At 39.7% G+C, this 21,568-nt stretch overlaps 1 protein-coding gene across 6 annotated transcripts in view; it reads right to left on the reverse strand.

Annotated features, from left to right (window-relative positions):
• The window catches only part of DAPK1 (death associated protein kinase 1), a 136,631-nt gene that overhangs the window by 94,048 nt on the left and 21,015 nt on the right, over positions 1–21,568 (reverse strand). Inside the window, exon 2 of one of the 6 annotated variants that reach the window (XM_043514291.1) lies at positions 16,376–16,530. The exons of the other annotated variants lie outside the window; for them this stretch is intronic. The gene's annotated coding sequence lies outside the window, so the exon portion shown is untranslated. The remainder of the gene's footprint in view (positions 1–16,375; positions 16,531–21,568) is intronic. 6 annotated transcript variants of the gene reach the window in all.

Here is a 21,568-nt window from a genome sequence, read left to right on the forward strand (position 1 = left end):
CTGGGAATTAATTATAGACACCAGTCACTGTGGCAAAACACAGCAGTAAAAGTGGTCACATTAATAACAGTACTACATTGTGTAAAATGATTTATTGCTAAAGAACTGATTCAAGAAACAAATAATTCAGCTGCATCAGACTGATGGGTTATCCCACCTCCTTGCTCAAGGGGATGGCAGAGGCCAACAAGACGAACAGAAATTTTAAGGTGTTATGCCTCAAACTCTTTCACACTTCCCGCATCTCGTTTTTTTCTCCTCTTTCTGTCCCACACTCTGCAAATGAGGCACAGGAAATGCTTTTCCACAACTGGGGGTGGGGGGTAGGGTGGGAAGAGAACTATCAGGAACCAGCTAAATAAAAGATAGGAAAGTGAGACCATTCAGCTCCGACACTAATTTGCTGAATGACCTCAAGTCAGTCACTTCACATCTCTGTCTCTGTTTCCCCTCCCACCAATTTCCTGGTTGGTCTGTTTAGACCGTAAGCTGTTCTGGGCAGGTACCATCTCTCCTGTGCGGGTAACTGGGACCCCAGTCTTGCTTAGGGCCTGTTAGGCTACTATAATACCAATGAACAACGAAGAAAAGAAAAAGAAGAAACTAAAAAAAGCCAACTGGAATGAAGCAGATTTTGGACTGGTTTTAAGTCAAGACAAGGGTCTTCAGCCCCCTAAAAGTGTCATATTAATAGCTGTCGTCTTAAATGCACGTTCATTTAGATAGTAAGTGTGAAGAACATGGGAAACTTGTGTATTAATTTTATACATTTATATATATTTTAGGATCTCTCTCTGTGGATTTGATGGATTTTGTCCTTATTAAGGGTTAAGTCAGTCTTAGTTATCTTTAAAAGTGACAGTCCTGTGGAACCTTATAGACTAACAGACGTATTGGAGCATAAGCTTTCGTGGGTGAATACCTACTTTGTCGGATGCATGCTTATGCTCCAATACGTCTGTTAGTCTGTAAGGTGCCACTGGACTCTTTGCCGCTTTTACAGATCCAGACTAACATGGCTACCCTTCTGATACTTAGTTATCTTTGGGTTTCAGGAACCAAGTTGATGACTGTAGACATCCTTAGCTGCCTGGTGCTCAAATAGACAACACAAGGAATCCACTGCTGGAAGACGGTTTCCAATCTTAACCAGTTAAGACCAAGTTCAGGGTCCCAGATCAGACAAACAAACTTTGTTCATAATCTCAGACAGACAGAAGCACTGTCTGCAGAGATGCAGGCTGAACCTCAGGCTCAGAAGGGATTATTGTATAAATGGATCCCATCTAAACAGACAAGGAACAGATAATGGTTTGGTAAGATACACATGCTTAGGTTTTTGTTACTTGTAACCCTTTTCTCTTTGCCTGTGGCATTCCTATGGATAAACAGATCATTCCGTACTGCATGCAATCAGGCAGCAGCAGAGACAAAAAGAAAAGGAAATACAATATAATACTATGTTAAACGTAAATAACTAAAAAAAAAATTAGGGAAAGTTTAAAAAAAGATTTGACAAAGTAAGGAAACTGTTTCTGTGCTGGTTTCTTTTAAATTAAGATGGTAAAAGCATTTTTCTTCTGTATAGGAAAGTTTTGAAGCTGTATTAAGTCAATGTTCAGTTGTAAATTTTTAAGAACAACCATAACGTTTTGTTCAGAGTTGTGAACATTTCAGAAAAAAGAAAAGGAGTAATTGTGGCATCTTAGAGACTAACAAACTAACAGACAGCTGCAGCGGCACAGGAGCTAGCAAACAGAGCTCTAAACAGGGGAGTTTGAGTGGGAGTTCTGTTGGAGGAGAAGGTAGGTGTACTTGGTTTTGTATTTTTAGTATGTGTGTGTGTATAGGGGCTTTGTGCTGGGAGAGCAGCTGAGCCCTGCTTAGGGGGTGGGGCTTCTGACTAGAGGTCCTATAAAGGTAGCCAGCCAGCCAGTCAGGCAGCGGCACAGACAGCTGCAGTGGCACAGGAGCTAGCGAACAGAGCTCTAAACAGGGGAGTTTGGATTGTGGTGCTTGTTTGGGGTTTGCTTTTGCTGGGGGGGTGGTCTTTTTGGTGTGGCTTGTGTTTCCCAGATTAACAGGATTTAGGTGGGAAGGTGATGACAGATACAGAGGCAGCTGTGGGAGTGACTCCTGTAGTGGAAGACACATTAAGGATGACTGGATGTGGAAGCTGTGGTATGTACATGATCCTGGAGGGGGGAACCGGTAAGAGTTTTTTCTGCATGAAATGCCGTCTGATAGAGCTGATGGAGGAAAAGATCCGAGGTTTGGAGATGCAGGTGGAAAGTCTCGTTGAGTTTAGGAAGGGGTTTGAGCAGATGATGGAGCAAAGATATGAGGTATCTGAAGGGAAAAGCTCAGACTCACGGATGGAAGCAGGGCTGGGGAATTTTGAGGGGAGACTGGGTGAGGAAAGTGGTCAGTGGAAACATGTGACTAAAAGAACCAGGCAGAGGAAAAGACGGGCTAGTGAAGGAGAAATAGAGCTTAGGAATAGGTTTGCAGAGTTGGAAAATGAAGAAGGGGCTCAGCAGGTACTTGTTGAAGGTGGAAGGGTAAGGAAGAAGAGAAGAGAGGCTAGTCCTATAGGAAAAGGGAAAGAGTCAAGGGAGACTACACCAAATATGAGCCCCAGGAGGATACAGGATGGGTTGAAGAGGATTGTAAGGGAAAATAGGAATGGAAAGAACTTGCAGCCAGAGGGAACAGGGGAGAGACTGGAGAATAGCACTGTCACCAGGAAAAGGCAGGTCTATGTGATAGGGGACTCTTTATTGAGAAGAATAGACAGGCCTGTAACTAGAGCTGATCCAGAGAATAGAAGGGTGTGCTGTCTTCCGGGTGCTAAGATACGGGATGTAGACCTGAGGTTGAAAAGGATCCTAAAGGGAGCGGGAAAGAATCCCCTAATTATCCTTCATGTGGGAACAAATGATATGGCTAGATTCTTGCTGGAAAGTATTAAGGGAGACTATGCTAGGCTGGGGAAGACGCTTAAGGAAATTGAGGCTCAGGTGATCTTTAGCGGGATCCTTCCTGTTCCTAGAGAAGGGCAACAAAGGTCTGACAAGATTATGACTGTCAACAGATGGCTTAGGCAGTGGTGCTAAAGGAGGGCTTTGGGATGTATGGCCACTGGGAGGCATTCATGGACAGAGGACAGTTCTCTCGGGATGGACTTCATCTGAGTAGGGAAGGAAATAGACTTCTAGGATCGAGGCTGGCACAACTGATAAAGAGAGCTTTAAACTAGGAATTAGGGGGAGATGTCCAGGAAATCTCCACGCCAGATTTTAGCATTGAGAGGGAAGAAGACGAAGTAAGAAAGGATACAGCCGTGGGTAGGAGAATGTATATAAGGAGCGAGGGCGGTGTGGATACTAGCCTAATAGGTTATGCTGGCTGTAGAATGACTGTGCCTAATAGGGTACAAAATGTGAGCGAGGCCAAAAAGCAAAAATTAAGATGTTTATACACCAATGCGAGGAGCCTAGGTAACAAAATGGAGGAACTAGAGCTACTGGTGCAGGAAGTGAAACCAGATATTCTAGGGATAAACAGAAACATGGTGGAATAGTAGTCATGACTGGACTACAGGTATTGAAGGGTATGTGCTGTTTAGGAAAGACAGAAACAAAGGTAAAGGGGGTGGAGTCGCATTGTATATCAATGATGAAGTAGAATGTAAAGAAATAAGATGCGATGCAATGGATAAGACAGAGTCCGTCTGGGCAAAAATTACACTGGGGAAGAAAACTAGTAAAGCCTCTCCTACGATAGTGCTTGGGGTGTGCTATAGACCTCCGGGATCTAATCTGGATATGGATAGAGCCCTTTTTAATGTCTTTAATCAAGTAAATACTAATGGAAACTGTGTGATCATGGGAGACTTTAACTTCCCAGATATAGACTGGAGGACCAGTGCTAGTAATAATAATAGGGCTCAGATTTTCCTAGATGCGATAGCTGATGGATTCCTTCATCAAGTAGTTGCTGAACCGACTAGAGGGGATGCCATTTTAGATTTAATTTTGGTGAGTAGTGAGGACCTCATAGAAGAAATGGTTGTAGGGGACAATCTTGGCTCAAGTGATCATGAGCTAATTCAGTTCAAACTAAATGGAAGGATTAACAAAAATAAATCTGCAACTAGGGTTTTTGATTTCAAAAGGGCTGACTTTCAAAAATTAAGGAAATTAGTTAGGGAAGTGGATTGGACTGAAGAACATATGGATCTAAAGGTAGAGGAGGCCTGAGATTACTTTAAATCAAAGCTGCAGAAGCTATCGGAAGCCTGTATCCCAAGAAAGGGGAAAAAAATTCATAGGAAGGAGTTGTAGACCAAGCATCTTAGAGACGTGATTAAGAAGAAGCAGAAAGCATACAGGGAGTGGAAGATGGGAGGGATCAGCAAGGAAAGCTACCTAATTGAGGTCAGAACATGTAGGGATAAAGTGAGACAGGCTAAAAGTCGAGTAGAGTTGGACCTTGCAAAGGGAATTAAAACCAACAGTAAAAGGTTCTATAGCCATATAAATAAGAAGAAAACTAAGAAAGAAGTGGGGCCGCTAAACACTGAGGATGGAGTGGAGGTTAAAGATAATCTAGGCATGGCCCAATATCTAAACAAATACTTTGCCTCAGTCTTTAATAAGGCTAAAGAGGATCTTGGGGATAATGGTAGCATGACAAATGGGAAGGAGGATATAGAGGTAGATATTACCATATCAGAGGTAGAAGCGAAACTGAAACAGCTTAATGGGACTAAATCGGGGGGCCCAGATAATCTTCATCCAAGAATATTAAAGGAATTGGCACCTGAAATTGCAAACCCATTAGCAAGAATTTTTAATGAATCTGTAAACTCAGGAGTAGTACTGAATGATTGGAGAATTGCTAATATAGTTCCTATTTTTAAGAAAGGAAAAAAAAGTGATTCGGGTAACTACAGGCCAGTTAGTTTGACATCTGTAGTATGCAAGGTCCTGGAAAAAATTTTGAAGGAGAAATTAGTTAAGGACATTGAAGTCAATGGTAAATGGGACAAAATACAACATGGTTTTACAAAAGGTAGATCGTGCCAAACCAACCTAATCTCCTTTTTTGAAAAAGTAACAGATTTTTTAGATAAAGGAAATGCAGTGGATCTAATTTACCTAGATTTCAGTAAGGTATTTGATACCATGCCACATGGGGAATTATTAGTTAAATTGGAGAAGATGGGGATCAATATGAACATCAAAAGGTGGATAAGGAATTGGTTAAAGGGGAGACTGCAACGGGTCCTACTGAAAGGCGAACTGTCAGGTTGGAAGGAGGTTACCAGTGGAGTTCCTCAGGGATCGGTTTTGGGACCAATCTTATTTAATCTTTTTATTACTGACCTTGGCACAAAAAGTGGGAGTGTGCTAATAAAGTTTGCAGATGATACAAAGCTGGGAGGTATTGCCAATTCGGAGAAGGATCGGGATATTATACAGGAGGATCTGGATGATCTTGTAAACTGTAGTAATAGTAATAGGATGAAATTTAATAGTGAGAAGTGTAAGGTTATGCATTTAGGGATTAATAACAAGAATTTTAGTTACAAGTTAGAAGTAACAGAAGAGGAGAAGGACCTTGGAGTATTGGTTGATCATAGGATGACTATGAGCTGCCAATGTGATATGGCTGTGAAAAAAGCTAATGCAGTTTTGGGATGCATCAGGAGAGGCATTTCCAGTAGGGATAAGGAGGTTTTAGTACCGTTATACAAGGCACTGGTGAGACCTCACCTAGAATACTGTGTGCAGTTCTGGTCTCCCATGTTTAAAAAGGATTAATTCAAACTGGAGCAGGCACAGAGAAGGGCTACTAGGATGATCCGAGGAATGGAAAACTTGTCTTATGAAAGGAGACTTAAGGAGCTGGGCTTGTTTAGCCTAACTAAAAGAAGGTTGAGGGGAGATATGATTGCTCTCTATAAATATATCAGAGGGATAAATACAGGAGAGGGAGAGGAATTATTTAAGCTCAGCACCAATGTGGACACAAGAACAAATGGGTATAAACTGGCCACCAAGAAGTTTAGACTTGAAATCAGACGAAGGTTTTTAACCATCAGAGGAGTGAAGTTTTGGAATAGCCTTCCAAGGGAAGCAGTGGGGGCAAAAGATCTATCTGGTTTTAAGATTCTACTTGATAAGTTTATGGAGGAGATGGTATGATGGGATAATGGGATTTTGGTAAGTAATTGATCTTTAAATATTGAGGGTAAATAGAACTAATCCCCTGAGATGGGATATTAGATGGATGGGATCTGAGTTACCCAGGAAAGAATTTTTTGTAGTATCTGGCTGGTGAATCTTGCCCATATGCTCAGGGTTTAGCTGATTGCCATATTTGGGGTCGGGAAGGAATTTTCCTCCAGGACAGATTGGAGAGGCCCTGGAGGTTTTTCGCCTTCCTCTGTAGCATGGGGCATGGTTGACTTGAGGGAGGCTTCTCTGCTCCTTGAAGTCTTTAAACCATGATTTAAGGACTTCAATAGCTCAAACATAGGTGAGGTTTTTCATAGGAGTGGGTGGGTGAGATTCTGTGGCCTGCGCTGTGCAGGAGGTCAGACTAGATGATCAGAATGGTCCCTTCTGACCTTAGTATCTATGAATCTATGAAATTTATCTGAGCATAAGCTTTCGTGAGCTACAGCTCACTTCATCGGATGCATTTGGTGGAAGTGAGCTGTAGCTCACGAAAGCTTATGCTCAAATAAATTTGTTAGTCTCTAATGTGCCACAAGTACTCCTTTCCTTTTTGCGAATACAGACTAACACGGCTGCTACTCTGAAACCGAACATTTCAGAGTTACAAACAACCTCCGTTTCTGAGGTGTTCGTAACACTGAAGTTCTACTGCAGGGGTCGGCAACCTGTGGCACGCGAGACAATTTTTAATGGCACTCTGCTGTCTGCCGGATCCAGGACAGCAGCGTGCCACTAAAAATCCTGCCCAGACCACTCTTTTCCGCCCCCTGCCCACCACTCTCTCTTTGCAGGGCAGGCAAGCTGCCCCCCTCCCCGCCTCTTCCACCAGCATGCTGGGTTTCTGCCAGTCCTTCTCTCCCTCCCTGGAGCCGATCAGCTGACAGCCCTTGCTACGGAGAGGGAGAGGTAAAAGCGGAGCCGCAGCGCGCTCTCTGCTCCGGGCACCTTGGGGAAGGGGGTGGAATCAGGGCATATCCCCTCAAGTCCCCTCAAGTGTTTAAAAAAAATTAAATTTAACCTAACTGCTGAGTGGCCGATGGGTAACCACATGATACACCATCAATCTGCGGCATTGGCAAAAGGATCAATCAATTGGGGCTGCTGCATAGCTAGCGTTGATAGAAATTCTCTGTTCTCCTTTTCACATCCCTCTCCTGCTTTCTGTTCTTTGTGCAGCACGATTTTGGCAGGCACTTCTGTAACTTTTATGTTATCCATCTGCCTCTGTGCCAAGTTCAGCCCCCTTTAAGTGCAATAAGAAACTGTGTCCATTTAAAATAGTGACAAAGTACAACTGTCAAGTTCATATATTTGCCAAGGAGTTTCCAGGAATTCTGTGTTTAAGAAACTACATATGGATCTCCAGGTTTCTCTAATTTCTCTTTCATTTCAGTTCTCCAGAAAAATGTTAATACAATTTTGGATTTTATTATTTTAAGAATGCTGGTAAGAGTAGCTAGTATTTGCCCCCAACTGACCTGGGGCATAACCTATCCTGAAACACAGGTTTTCAACTTAGTATGGATCAGTGAAACTCAACACTGGTTTACATCTATCATTTTGGAAGTGCACATGTGAAGAGAGACAGAGGTTATGGACTTCTTTCCTGCCACACCAAAACCAACAGAGCAGGTTTGACTGTCTGAGAAAGGAAAGAATGACATGGATTTCTGGCATGCTTTACAAACTGACTGGACCTGCTCCCTCTTTCATCCACATAAGCCCCTTATTCTACCCAACTATTTTCACAGAAGCCTACAATAGCACTAGTTCAAGTTTTGAGACCTACTAAGCCAATCAACAATTTTATTTTTTGAAATAGCTTCTCTCTCCTCCACTAAGGGCAATGAAACCTACCTGTCACTCACAGACACCAGAGTGCTGTTAGAAAGGAGCTACAGTTCTACAACCAGAACTCAGTCACCTGATATTGTTGTCTTTACTCAGGCAAATATTCTCATTGAAGGCAATGAATAAGGAAGCAGAAAGCTCATTGCTCCTTATCATCAGGCAAGTCAGTTATGGCAACAGTGATATCCAGTTTACCGCGGGGTTTAGAACTAATACTTTATCAGTAACAAACACTAGTATCTGCAAAAGCCACATATTCCAACCTATACTGCCAGAGCAAGCTATTTTTCCTGATTAAAGAAACAGTATTTATTCCTTTCTAAGTATTTAAAGAAGTGTGGTACTGCTGCTTTCACAGAATTGCCAGAGATGTCATACTGGGAGCATGGCTAGGATAAATAACTATGTGTGGCATGGCTAAAGTGAATTATTATGAAGGAGCGGCCTGCACAGAACAAGAATGATGTGACTGGACATACTGCCAAGAAAAGTTACCTTGGGATTAGTGAAGGAAAAATTGGTCTGGTTTTTGGAGCTCATTAGCTGAATCGAAAAATAGCAAGAAAAACATTAATGAATCCTGAAAAAAGTCAAGCTTAGTTGCTGAAGACAAGAAATACATTAGCTTCTTTTTGCAGAGCTTGATTTTTTTATCCCAGAATCGTATCTTTAATAATCCCAATCTCCCTTCCCATTGGTTGTTGAGGCTTTCTGGATCCAGAACCTTTCAACTGAGCTTTACTATATCTGTTTTCCTTTGCAGAGACCACTCATAAAACAACCTTCATTTCCTATTGCATGTCTTTTAACATATTTTCTGCTTGTGGGCACTTATATCCCGGGGTCCCTTTGACCCCTAAAAAGCCAACAATGGATATTCAGTTGTCAGAAGTGCAGTCAAAACTGCAAAATTCTGCCAGAATTTAGGTCGTCCATGCAACCTTAATTCATCCTCCTTGTATGTAAGCATTTTGATATTCGTTAATTGTATTGATCACACACTATGTCATTCAGCATACAGAACAGATGGTCCTCAGGAAATCCTCAAGATTTAGTATTTAAAAGTGATAGCTTGGAAGACACAAGTTCAATTCCCTGCTCCATCACAAACTTCCTGTGTGATGCTGGGCAAGTCATTTAGGTAACTGAAGCAGAGAGAGACTATCTGCAAAATGGGGATAATGGTACTTCCCTACCTCTCACAGAGGTGTTGAAAGGCAAAATATATTTAAGATTTTGAAGTGTTCAGATACTACGGTAATGGGGGCTATAACTACCTAAGAGAAGATCGATAGTATAGAAAACTACAGTTCAATATTTCTTTTTATCCTCACTGAGTGTACCCGTTGTTATTGTACATCATCAAAACTCTCCACTGACCATGAAGTTATACATTTCCTTATGTAGGGTGCCCATCACCATAACTTCAAACATTAATGAAATTAACTCCACTGTGAGAAGAGAGTTCTTATCCCCATTTTACAGATGGGGAAACTGAGACAAAACAACTCTCTACATCTCCCTACTTTCAACCCTTTGCTCCTTCCTTGAGTAGACACTGCTTTAGGGTAGGTCTTCAATGCACAGTCATAACTAAAATGTTTCTCCCAACTTGACTCTCATTCACACACAAATATCTCTAGTTTGAGCGTAGTGGGGCTTTAACCTTGAGCTAGCTGACTAGTCAGAGGATATAGATTGAAGATCGAGTGCTGCTGGCACGAGTTATTGCTTCCTGTCTGGACACATCTGCAGGCCATTTGAAAGCTCACAGATCACTCAATGCCATCCCCAAATTCCCCCATAGCCTTTTTTGTGTGTCTGTCTACCCATTCCAGACCACAAATTACCTCCAAAAAGTATACGTGGCCTGCTTTGGTGTTTGGTGGCATGAAAAGACAAAATCCCTGAAGAACATATACTGCTGGGCAAAAGACCACAACTACCAATCCAATAACTCATTTAGAATGTTCCTGTTCTATGAGGAGCTAGACTGGGTGCTGAACAGCACTCCAAGCAGGGTGCCCATGTACAAACTATCTTAAAAGTTGTTTAGAGAAAAATTTGAATTAGGTGCTATGTATATCCCAAAGAGAGAGAACTGACTGTCTCCAAAGTAGACTTATCAGTCACTATTATTACTTGTATGGCAATGGCACCAGAAGGCCCAGATCAGGATTGGGGACCCCACTGCACTGGAATTTGTACGACATTAATGACAATCCCTGCCCCAAATCATTTAGAGTCTAAAGTCCCAATTTTGCTATTACTTTGCATTGACTTCAATGGGACTCTGTGCAGAAATACTGATAGAAGTAGAGGTTCACAACTCTACTAGATAGCAACTATGGATATTAGGTTGTTACAAGAGCAGCTCTGGAGTTTCCAATTACCCCTCCATCATAGATACTTCTGTAATCTTTTGTCACTATACAGGATTTGTTGTTCTAAAGCAGGCACTTTTTCAAACTTTTAGTATCCCTCCACAGCACATACAACAAAAGTGCAAAGTGCGCCGGACAGCAAATTTTAACGTTGAAATGCTGATAATTTAGCTTATAGCTCAGTTTCTGTCTTATGCTATGACTTTTCATCTGTATTAATTCAAGACTCTTCTTACTAACTCACCACAGACCCATATCTAGAATACCACAAAAGGGAGAAGCGAGAAAGGGGAAGTAATAGTTAGTAGATACAGTTCAGTTTTAAGTTAAAAAAAAAGAAAAAGAGCTGTACAACTGAACCATCCTGTTTATTTCAACACTTCACAGTGGTGCTAAAGAGAAAGGGTAGGTGCTTATAAGGACACCTACAGTTGAGATTAAATGGATTCATTGTGACGTGAAATGACAACTATGTAAGACTTCTGCAGTGCAGTACAGAGATCTGATAGGGATATAGTAGACTGCTTCATTGTATATTATGCTTAAAAGATTAACTCTGTCATGGTCAAGTAAGGCCTTATTGACACTAAAAAGTTAGGTAGACCCAGATACATTGCTCAGGAGTATGAAAAATCCCATAGGTTAAGCAAGCCTAGCCCCTAGTATAGACATCCGTAGGTCAATGGAAGAATTCTTCTGTTGACCTAGCTACTGCCTCTAGGGAAGGTGGAGCACTTGTGCCGATGGGAGAATCCCCTCCTGTCGGCATAGGCAGTGCCTACATTGAAGCACTACATCCGCGCAGCTGCAGCTATAGCATTTCAAATGTAGATAAACCCTTAGTAAAATGGATAAGAGTTATAATTAACGTAATAAAAAGACACAGGCTTCTCTAAAGGCAGTTATAAAAAACCCCAGATGCAGGTACTACAGGACTCTTTAAAAAAAAAAAAAACAAAAAAAAAACCCAAACCACATGGCTGTTTTCTCTAAGTGTATTTCCTTTTCAGATCTACCTATTGCGTTTACCAGCATAGAATCTAAACTCCTTTTTCCTCCATATGACCTGTGGAAGTAAAGTACCAAATTTCAGTAGTTTAGCCAGGCTAAACGGCCCAAACTAGAACTCGAAATCAGAATCCCCCTGAACCGAGAAGAGTGGTAAGGGCTTAAAACCTACATGTGGAATCTAGCACCTTGGCGGCGGCGGCGGGAGGGGAGCCACACAGACTGTATATGAATATTAAGTAAGGGCAAAACAGAATCAATAGAAAGCACACACAGAAAGATGATTAAACATAGTGATAGCAAAAAGAATGGAACATTATTCTATATATAATGCGTTTTCCATGTATGGCTTCTCATTGTACAGTCCTTCTCAAGTACTATTTCTTTCATATGCATCAAGTTAACATTAATATGGAAGTTTGCTTAAAGATGTATAATTTAGATCTGCAATTGCTGAAGAAGAATCGTGTTACAGCAGTAAGTCTGTATAGTAAGGAAAGAAATGCTACCCATCATTCCTAATATCTTCTATGCTTTGACAGGGATCCTGATATACTATACACTTTTGAGCACCTCCATGCCTCAATTAGCCAGTGTAAATATTCAATTACATATAATAAATAACAGGCAAAATGCACAAGATTCAAACTGGATGTGATCAGCACAGCCATCTACGGCTGTTTAAAGTGGATGGAATTGTGAAGATAGTGATCATAAGCAGGAAGACCTCAATGCAGATATGCTTTCACTACTTGTCAAATTTTCAGTATGTATTCATCCATTTTAAAGTTAGTAATACTTTCCTACAGGGCAGAGATAGAGAGCATGAATAAATAAATGGCTGGTTTTTTTGAGTATAAGCTACTTGACAACAAGAAAAAAAAGAATCGGGAATCAAAATGCTGCTCACGTTTTCTAGCATTCAATCAATGCTAGAAAAAAAAAAAACTTATTTTTCTGAGGACCAATCAAGCACATGCTAAAAAACTATTTGAGGGAAACAAACACGAAGCTACTTTAAGGAAATCACTAGTTTTTGTTTAGCAGCTAGTACAATTATTCAGTATAATAATTTTCTGAGCATAAGCCACTCCAGCTGGACATGAAAGAGGAAGATAACATATGTGGTGTATCCAAGAAGAGGTCTTTCACCATAAACACAATATATCTTGCTCAACAATGCTATTCTATTTGTGCCATGCCCAGGCACTTCTAAGTACAGAAAAATCAGATTATTTTTATGTTTTAAGATACAAAAGTGACATTAATTTAAACTGAATTAGCTCTAGTGGATGCACATCATCATTTTGGGAACTGTATAGGAAGCCCTAGAATTTGATTTTTATTACTGCCATGGTCTCAAGAAACGGATTATTTAAAATGAAAAATAATCCTTCTGTGGTTGAGTTAATGGAGTCATAAAAAGCAAAAAGAAAAGGAGTACTTGTGGCACCTTAGAGACTAACAAATGTATCTGAGCATAAGCTTTCGTGAGCTACAGCTCACTTCATCAGATGCATGAATGGATGAAGTGAGCTGTAGCTCATGGAAACTTTTGCTCAAATACATTTGTTAGTCTCTAAGGTGCCACAAGTACTCCTTTTCTTTTTGCAAATACAGACTAACACAGCTGCTACTCTGAAACCTGTCATAAAAAGCAAAATAGTTCAGAGACTTTTTCTCTTTTCTCATCCATGTCAGGATTACTTCCTTCCTGCATTTTGTGTAAGAAGGAAAACTGAAAAGAATGTAGAGGAAAGAACTCAAAAGACAGGAAATACCAAATATTAAGGTTGCCCATGTAATCCTAATTCTGCTCTTGTGCATTTTTATACAGTCTTTAATTACATAACTACCTGTAATTGTTACATTTAATCGTTCCCATACATTTTTTAAAAAAGGGTAGCATGTGGACCGGGTGTGCTACTTTACGACACAAGTATTTCTGCCAGGAAGGTTTATATTATTGGTAGGGTTGTAAAAAAGATATTAAAATTGTTGCTTTATTAAATCGAGATACAGGATGCCAGGCTGCATTCTCATCTCTGTGAAGTTAGACTCTCCCTCCTCCCGCCCCGGGTCAAAAATCTCCATTAAATATCCTCCCTCCCCCCCAAAATATGCAAAGATCCTTTCATGCCCTGTAGTACTGAGAGAAAACCTCTTAACAATGCAATTACTGTGAAACCTCTAAGAGAACAGTGAGCTGATCTTTAGAGGCATCCCAGAAGTAAAAAGATATGCATTACTTTTACTTATTATTCTTTTCTCCATTAAAGATCTACTGTAATTGTCTTAACAGCATCTCATTTCGCCTGTTAAATGCAACAATGCTCCTTCATAATAGTGTAAAAAAAAAAAAAAAAGGTCAAATGACTAATCATTATGTAAAGATAAGTGAATTTGCCCATCACAGTTTCATTTACATATCTAAGACAATTAAAATCAATAGAAAACAGCAATTTAAATATTGATACAGTAATTCATTGTAATGTGTCCTTTTACACTAATGGTCCAAAGTTTATAGTCTCAATGTGATCACCTTGCGTAGCGAGGTAACAGCAGTCTACCAGCTCCCAGAGAAAACAGCTCTGGCATCATCAGCTTCATAAAACTAAAAATATTGAACAGTTTACTACTAACTATTTGTTAAACACCAAAATGAGCTTGGCACTCTATAAAATGCACATTTCATGACAGTTCCTGCCCAAAGAGATCTTATAATCTAGGTGCTGGACAAAGACGAGACATATCACAAGACCGTGAGGAAGGAGTCACTTTAGGTTAAAAATATTTGATACACTCCCCTCCCCCACATCTCCACCTTTTATAAATTTGTAAGTCTCATAGACCAAATGGGGCTTTAGGAAAGTTGCGAATGAGGAGTGTGGTGCACTTTTTCACAAGAGGCTAAATGGATGAGGAAAGAAGAAAGTAATGGAGAGTAGGAAATGCATGGTATGTTGAGACTAATATAGCTGGTAAAGTACAAAAGGAGAGGACAAATGTGAAGAGAAAAGACATCAAAAATGTAGGAATAGTGCAGGACTTTTCAAGGCACATACGAGCAGTTTAAACTTGATACATTGGGCAAAGGGAAATCAGTGGAGTAATGTGGTCTGAAACCGTCAAGAAAGATCACTTTGGCTGGATTGGAGAGGAGTGCTATGTATATCAAGGAAGTCTAAGAGGTAATCATTGTTGTCTCAAAATGGAAGATGACAAGAGCCCTCTGTCCACCCATATTAGGAGTCTCCAGGCCATATATCATTTGGTCACTGGTTCAGTTTTTGGGGTGTACTATGACAGCTTCTTATATTCACGGGAAACAAATCAGGGTTGGTCAGTGTCAGGAGAGGGTAACAGGAAATCTAATACAGTAAAGTGTTTCAGCAAAAGATGTCAAATTTGCTTAGAAACTGGGTTTGGCATTTACACTGACTATAAGTGCTCCTTGTGCAAACATGGAACACACAAGATCTGCAGCCCTTCTAGATAAGGCAAGTAGCACCACTTCAGGCAGCACCCGTCACTCACAGCTCCATTCCTTTTACTTCCATCATGATGGTTAGAAAATGGCATTCTTCTGCCCCCAATAAATGGTTGAATTAAATTCTTATTTTAAAAAGTATGAAAATTCAGAAAATTTCAGCAAGTCTGAATTACAATTATGATCAAATCTCCTGAAAAAGAGCAAGATTTAGTCCTTGCTGCTTGCGACTGAGATGCCACATTTTTGTTATAAGAAATGCTACGAGTGAGGTGGGATACAGTACAATACTAACAATGCCTTGTGTTAGAGAAAGTGGAAACACACGCTGTGAAATGTAATTTACACCTCAGAGAGACTGAGGGCAGCTGTGTTTGAAAGTGTGCTATATGGTTATAGTTAATCCTTGTTAACTATATAAAAATTGGTAGTTGGCCCAGAGGCAGAAGCTACATTTAACTTATCCTATGAAACTGACTAATTACAGTAGAATCCAAAATGTGCTATATAAAACATAAACCAACTATGGTTGGGGGAGAAGGATATAAACAAGCAGAGTAATCCAGACAATTAATCTTATAAAGGTCCACTTTAGTTCTCTCCCCTTCTCATGCTCCTTCCCCACCCCTGCCATCTTGTTAGCTGCATTTTTTGCAGTATTTATATAAATGCATACGCACGCACATTTACACTCACCACCCAGCTGCACTGTTACTCGGCCATTAATGGCTGGCTAAGTTACTTGTAAGCATCTCAGTACAGTGGGTCTCAAGGAGGAGAATGACGGATGAAAAGGTAAGCTTGTCTGTAAGGCCATTAACTACATTTCACATAGACAGTGTCCTTTATTCTCTGCTCTTGGGGTATTTGGGCTTAAAGATTAAGCAAGAGGTGGTAGCAGTGCAACCTCTTTTGAACACTACATTTGGGCTCTGCCAGAGTAGTGTGTGTTTTGAAAAGAGAAAGGAAAGGAGAGACTAACACTGGTTTAACCCTCCACCCCCCTCCAATTACCTTTATTCTTCCTTGATGTAAAAAGAAAAAAAAAAAAAAAAAAAAAAAAAAAAAAGACGACGACCTTGGTGGCTGAGCTGTGCAGCAGCCAAGGCCTTTAATCCTATCCAATGCTCCCTTCACACCCATTCTTTTTGCTACAGCTCTTAAAAAAAATAATTACAAATTCAGTAAAGAAGAGTTTATGGAGTTGAACTGCCTGAATAACTGACCTCTTATTTCAGTGATCTGCTGAGGCGTTGCTCCCAAAAGGAAATCTGACAAGAAAAAGAGGACTCTCCCTTTACTTAATCTGACAGGGATGGAGGTCTCAACCTTTCCCCAAAAATTAAACAAGAAACACACTATGTAAATCTAGCATTAATGGCCTGAGCATTCACAGATTCCATTAAATTCATTTCCAAAAGTCAGAAGGGAGGTGGGCTTTACAAGACACACATAATATAAGCAAGGACATTCCAAGATCAGGGTGTGTAGAGTTAGCCTTAACTTCCTCCTGCTGTGCCTGCTAATTCACACTATGAAATGTAGGTGCCTGGGAGGGAGGAAACATGCGAAGAAAAATGGATTTGCTGCAAAGGCATAGCATGTATTTTGTTTAAAATGCAGAAATATTGATAACTTAAACACTCGACCCCAAGTGGCAGTATCAAATCCATTTAAAAAGTTATAGCTAACTATTAAATAATTGCCACTCAACATAAAAATATAAATAGTTCATTAATATGAAATTAATAATTTACTTTAGCATCTTGCATTTAATTTTCTGAGAGACGAGATTTGAAATGACGGTCAGAACACCCCTCCTCTCTTCCCCACCCCCACAAAAAATGGGGAGGACAAACAAGACCCAATCCCCAAAACTACAGCAGTACTAACAGGTGCCACCACAGTACAGCTTTAAACTCAGCAGGGGCTGCTTGGTGGTAAAAAGAAAGTCTTGTCACTGTGGATATTTAATCAATACTCCAGGAAAAATCATTGGCTTCCCATTTATTTATTTATTTAAGCAGCCTGCCACCAGCTAGTAACAGTTAATGATCTTTCTTGCTACAATTTATTCTCCACAATTTTATTAATCCTTAAAAATGTCACACTTGAAGAATGCCACTTATAGTAATGAATGGCACTATGCAAATCCAATCTCTTTTGTAAACCAACTGAAAAACAAACCCTCACTCACTGGGGCTTGTGCCTGGCACAGGTATCCAAACATACAACTTTACACAGCAGATTATTTCAATCTGCCTCCCACAGCAGAAAAAAAGAATTCTTGATTTGACTTACATGGATGCTACTAATATGCAGTTCAAAATGTAATTAGATCTTCAGCAATTTCCATAGCTCGGTCCCTCATTCATTGCAACAAAGAATGGAAGCTGTAATATGTGTGGAATCTTCTCCAAACAAGTCTTTGACTTCACATATATTTTTAAAGATAGGTATGAAAAAACTCCTTATTCATAAATCCTACACCAACCAGTGTACTTAGAGCCTTTAAAGGGAGAAATGCACCCCAGCTTCTCCATTTGCACAGAATGATACCCTGCTTATATATTTATTATTGACCATTAATTCTTCCCTTCCCCACATATTGGAGGGTTTTCTAAACAACATGGCCAATACTTTTCAAAAAGAAAAGGAGTACTTGTGGCACCTTAGAGACTAACAAATTTATTAGAGCATAAGCTTTCGTGAGCTACAGCTCACTTCATCGGATGCATTAAGCTTATGCTCTAATAAATTTGTTAGTCTCTAAGGTGCCACAAGTACTCCTTTTCTTTTTGCGAATACAGACTAACACGGCTGCTACTCTGAAATACTTTTCAAGTGATGCTTACCATTATCTCCCCTAAACTCTGGGCTCACTCTCCTCTTTCTCTTGTTTGATTCTCTTAGTTTTATGTGAGCTGAAATGTTAATTTTCCTAGCTTTATGTGAGCTGAAAAATCAGCACACCTTAATCTTCCAGGTCATTAATATGTACAGGGTGTCTATAGGTTCAGTATTACAGACAAGACTGAATAGTCAGACAAGATGCAGGGGTCCATAGTACCAAGAGATGTAGCTTTTCATTTACCTCCCTCCTTTTGAAACCATTTACTATTACCCTTGAGCCTTGTACTAGATTTCTGTTTGCTTGTTTTTATTTTAAGTCCAGTGGAGCATTTCACAGCAGACACCATCTTTCCTCTCCTTACACTAAAGTATTTTAAGGGATATTGAATTGAAACTCCTCCAGGAATTTTATTGTGATCACAAAGGAAACTGAAGTAGATGTTAATCATTTACTGCGTTGCTGATCCAAGGTTTTTTAAAAAAGTGTCCTGTGATGTAAAGACATGCTGGCCAGAGAGGTAAGTGTTGACAAGGACATTCCCAACAAGTGCAAGAGAATGAGAGGGGTCTAACAGCTACTGGACCCTTAGGAGATCTATGTACAGCTACTGTCTATCAAATGTAGTCTTTCAATAGACTATAGTATTTTTCAATAGAGCACATGACTTGTTAAAGAAATGATGACCAGAAGCTTAGCTAACAATATACAGGATCTTTTCGTGATCACAATTAGGACAAATCTTGCTCTTTAAAATTAGCTGAAGACAGATGAAGGCCAAGGAATAAGATGTGTGCACCAGGATAGAGGGAAAGGGGAACAGAGGGGATTTATTTTCACTCTCAGACCCAAAATCCTCTGCCACCGGGAAAAATTATACTGTTGCTAGATCATTCCGAATAAAAAGGAATGTTTGTGTCACAAGGAAACTGGCATCCATATAAAATTAACATTGCTTAAAAGAAAGATTTATGTATGAACTGAACAAATATTTTACTGAAGCAAAAGATATTTTTACAGAAAGAATGGAGCTCTCACATTCACTGCCACTGTTTTCACTTTACTGTATATTGCATTGCTGAGTGCATTAGAGATAATAAATAGTTCTGATAAATATATAGTATATTCCGTTAACCAAAGAAAAATATACTTAATGCAAAAGAGAGCTCCTTTTAACAGAGACCACTGAAAGGATATAGTTCTGATGGAAGATTTTCTACTTGCTTTTTTCCCCTGTAATACATAGTTAGAGCAGAAAGACAAAAACAAAGTGATACGGTCAACTTGATTTTTTGAAACTAATTAAATTAAATAATAATTAGTCTGATAGGTACACAAAGGATGCTCTATTTTTTTTTAAATAAGGTTTTCTGTTCCCCTTCTGAGGCTTATAAATGTCTTTCCATCAGGGTAGAGTTGGTGGGCCGCAAGAGAAACACCAAACATGCTGGTGCCCACCCTTTCCTTCCTCCCCACACACCTGCCTGCCTTGTCTGCAGTTTCAAAACTGCTGCTGCAGTTATGAGTATAATGCTGTCTTGCAGAGGTCAGGGAACTCTAGGCATGAGTACGGTCACCATACCAGAACATAAGAGGGGAAGTGCAAATGACCATCAACATCATAGTGGAACTAGCTACGCGCAAAGGGCTGTCAAACACACAGAGTAAATAGAAGCAGTTTTTTCTCCCTCTCATCTCTCCACTCTCATAATCTAGTTGTTACCTGCAACAACAACAACAGGCACAACATTTTCAGACATATGATTTTTCAAGTTGGGGCATGTCTCTTTAAAAGCACATAAATATGACTTCTTAGGAAAAAGGAAAGTCAAAATATAAGAACTTACAACATATTGTTGCCAGAAGGATTAATCAGTTTTGTTAAATGTCCTTATTGTTACTAAAAAGGGATTTATTTAGCTGTGCAATCATGCTTCTACTTTCATCTAAGACAGTGTGATTAATATGTGATTAAATATTTTAGCAATTACTGACCAACAAATCTTTCCCACTGAGGTCAAGAAAAAACCGCAGTTAATGCATCACAAATGAAGGGCTGTTATTTATTCTTTCAAACCTACCAATATGCAAGAGAATAGGGCCACTGGTTCCTACTCCTTGTCCTTTCATAGAATCACAGAAGATTAGGGTTGGAAGAGACCTAAGGATATCATCTAGTCCAACCCCGTGTTCAAAGCAGGACCAACCCGAACTAAATCACCCCAGCCAGGGTTTGGTCACGCCAGGCCTTAAAAACCTCTAAAGATGGAGATTCCACCACATCCCTAGGTAACCCATTCCAGTTCTTCACCACCCTCCTCATGAAATAGTGTTCAAAACTAACCTGAATTACTAACTGCTATTATTGCTTCATACGTGTGTGTCAAAAGTCACTGTGCCATAGAACCTAATAAGCATCCAACTAATGTAAAACAAAGTCTTACAAAATTTTAATAGCAGGGGGAGGGGGAAGAGAAAGGAAGAGGAATGTATCAGAACCCTATTTTATAAGGGGATGTATCAAATACATGGTATGTAGAGTCAGGGACAGGACACATCTTTGGAACAAATCTATACACACACACACGGTTCTGGGCCACAGTAAACAAACTGACCCAGACTGACTACTTCTATTAGCTGCATAAGCAATTAAAAGGAATGTCTGACCCCTTATAATTAATTAACTATTCAACTATATTTCTATTACACCAACATTGTCAGGTCATTCCTCTTTCTGAAAACACTGAGGTCCAAATGTTCACAAACGCGCATGCCCAATCTAGCCAGTCATACACAACTTCCCAATAGGTGTGTCAATACCCAATCCCCATGTAGGAGGTGGAATGCTTTAACCTCATTTTTCAAACTCAAGTTTTTCATTCTTTAGCTCTGCGCCTAATAAGATTTTTGTTTTGTTTTTAAATGTTTGAGCAAAACCCAAGTAGCCATTAGCGTGCTGATACCATTGCCTTACATGCTGGCCAATATTGTTTTCTTATAATTCTCCATCTGTCTGTTGTTTCTTATTTTATACTTATACTGTGAGCTCCTTGGAGCAAATAGCATCTTTTTGTTCTACTTTTGTACAGTGCCTCGCACAATGGAGTCCTGGTCTATGACTAGGGCCTCATGGCACTAAAGTAATACAAATACCAATAATGTGAGGGTTATGTTTCTCATCCCACTCCAAGAGGGAGGATCATTTAAAAATAGTTAAACTTCCAATCAAAATTAGCTAGTCACTAATAAGTAGTGAAGGCTATTTGACTTCTTTTTTAAATCTTAAAAAGACTTTAAATATTTGCCAGTGAACATCCCAGTAGAAAAATTTCTCTTTGTTTAAGTTAGCAATGACACCTTTGGTATAAACATGCCATTTTATTACTCTTGATAACTTTATAACTACCAGATTGATTTTTTCAAATTTAGCTTGATGTTTAATCCTTATTAAGATCTATGAAACAAATCATGTTGAGGATTTTAGTATCATGGGTGTAATAATGCAAACTATATTCTATTCATCCAAAACAAAACACGGCAGCACCTTTCCCCCCTCCAAAGTAAACAAGGTAGGGTAACATGGATGCATCATTCTAGCAAAGATCTCTAGTTTATGCTCTTCACTAGCTAAAGAACTTCCTTGTTTGAACATGGCAGATGAACAGAGTACATGATTGCTATGTAGCAATTCATGAGGGAAAATAACTTAGCCCGGTGGTTTTCAACCCTTTCTTCA

Source organism: Dermochelys coriacea, chromosome 5, assembly GCF_009764565.3.
Source record: "Dermochelys coriacea isolate rDerCor1 chromosome 5, rDerCor1.pri.v4, whole genome shotgun sequence".
In the NCBI taxonomy this organism is placed as follows: Eukaryota; Metazoa; Chordata; order Testudines; family Dermochelyidae; genus Dermochelys; species Dermochelys coriacea.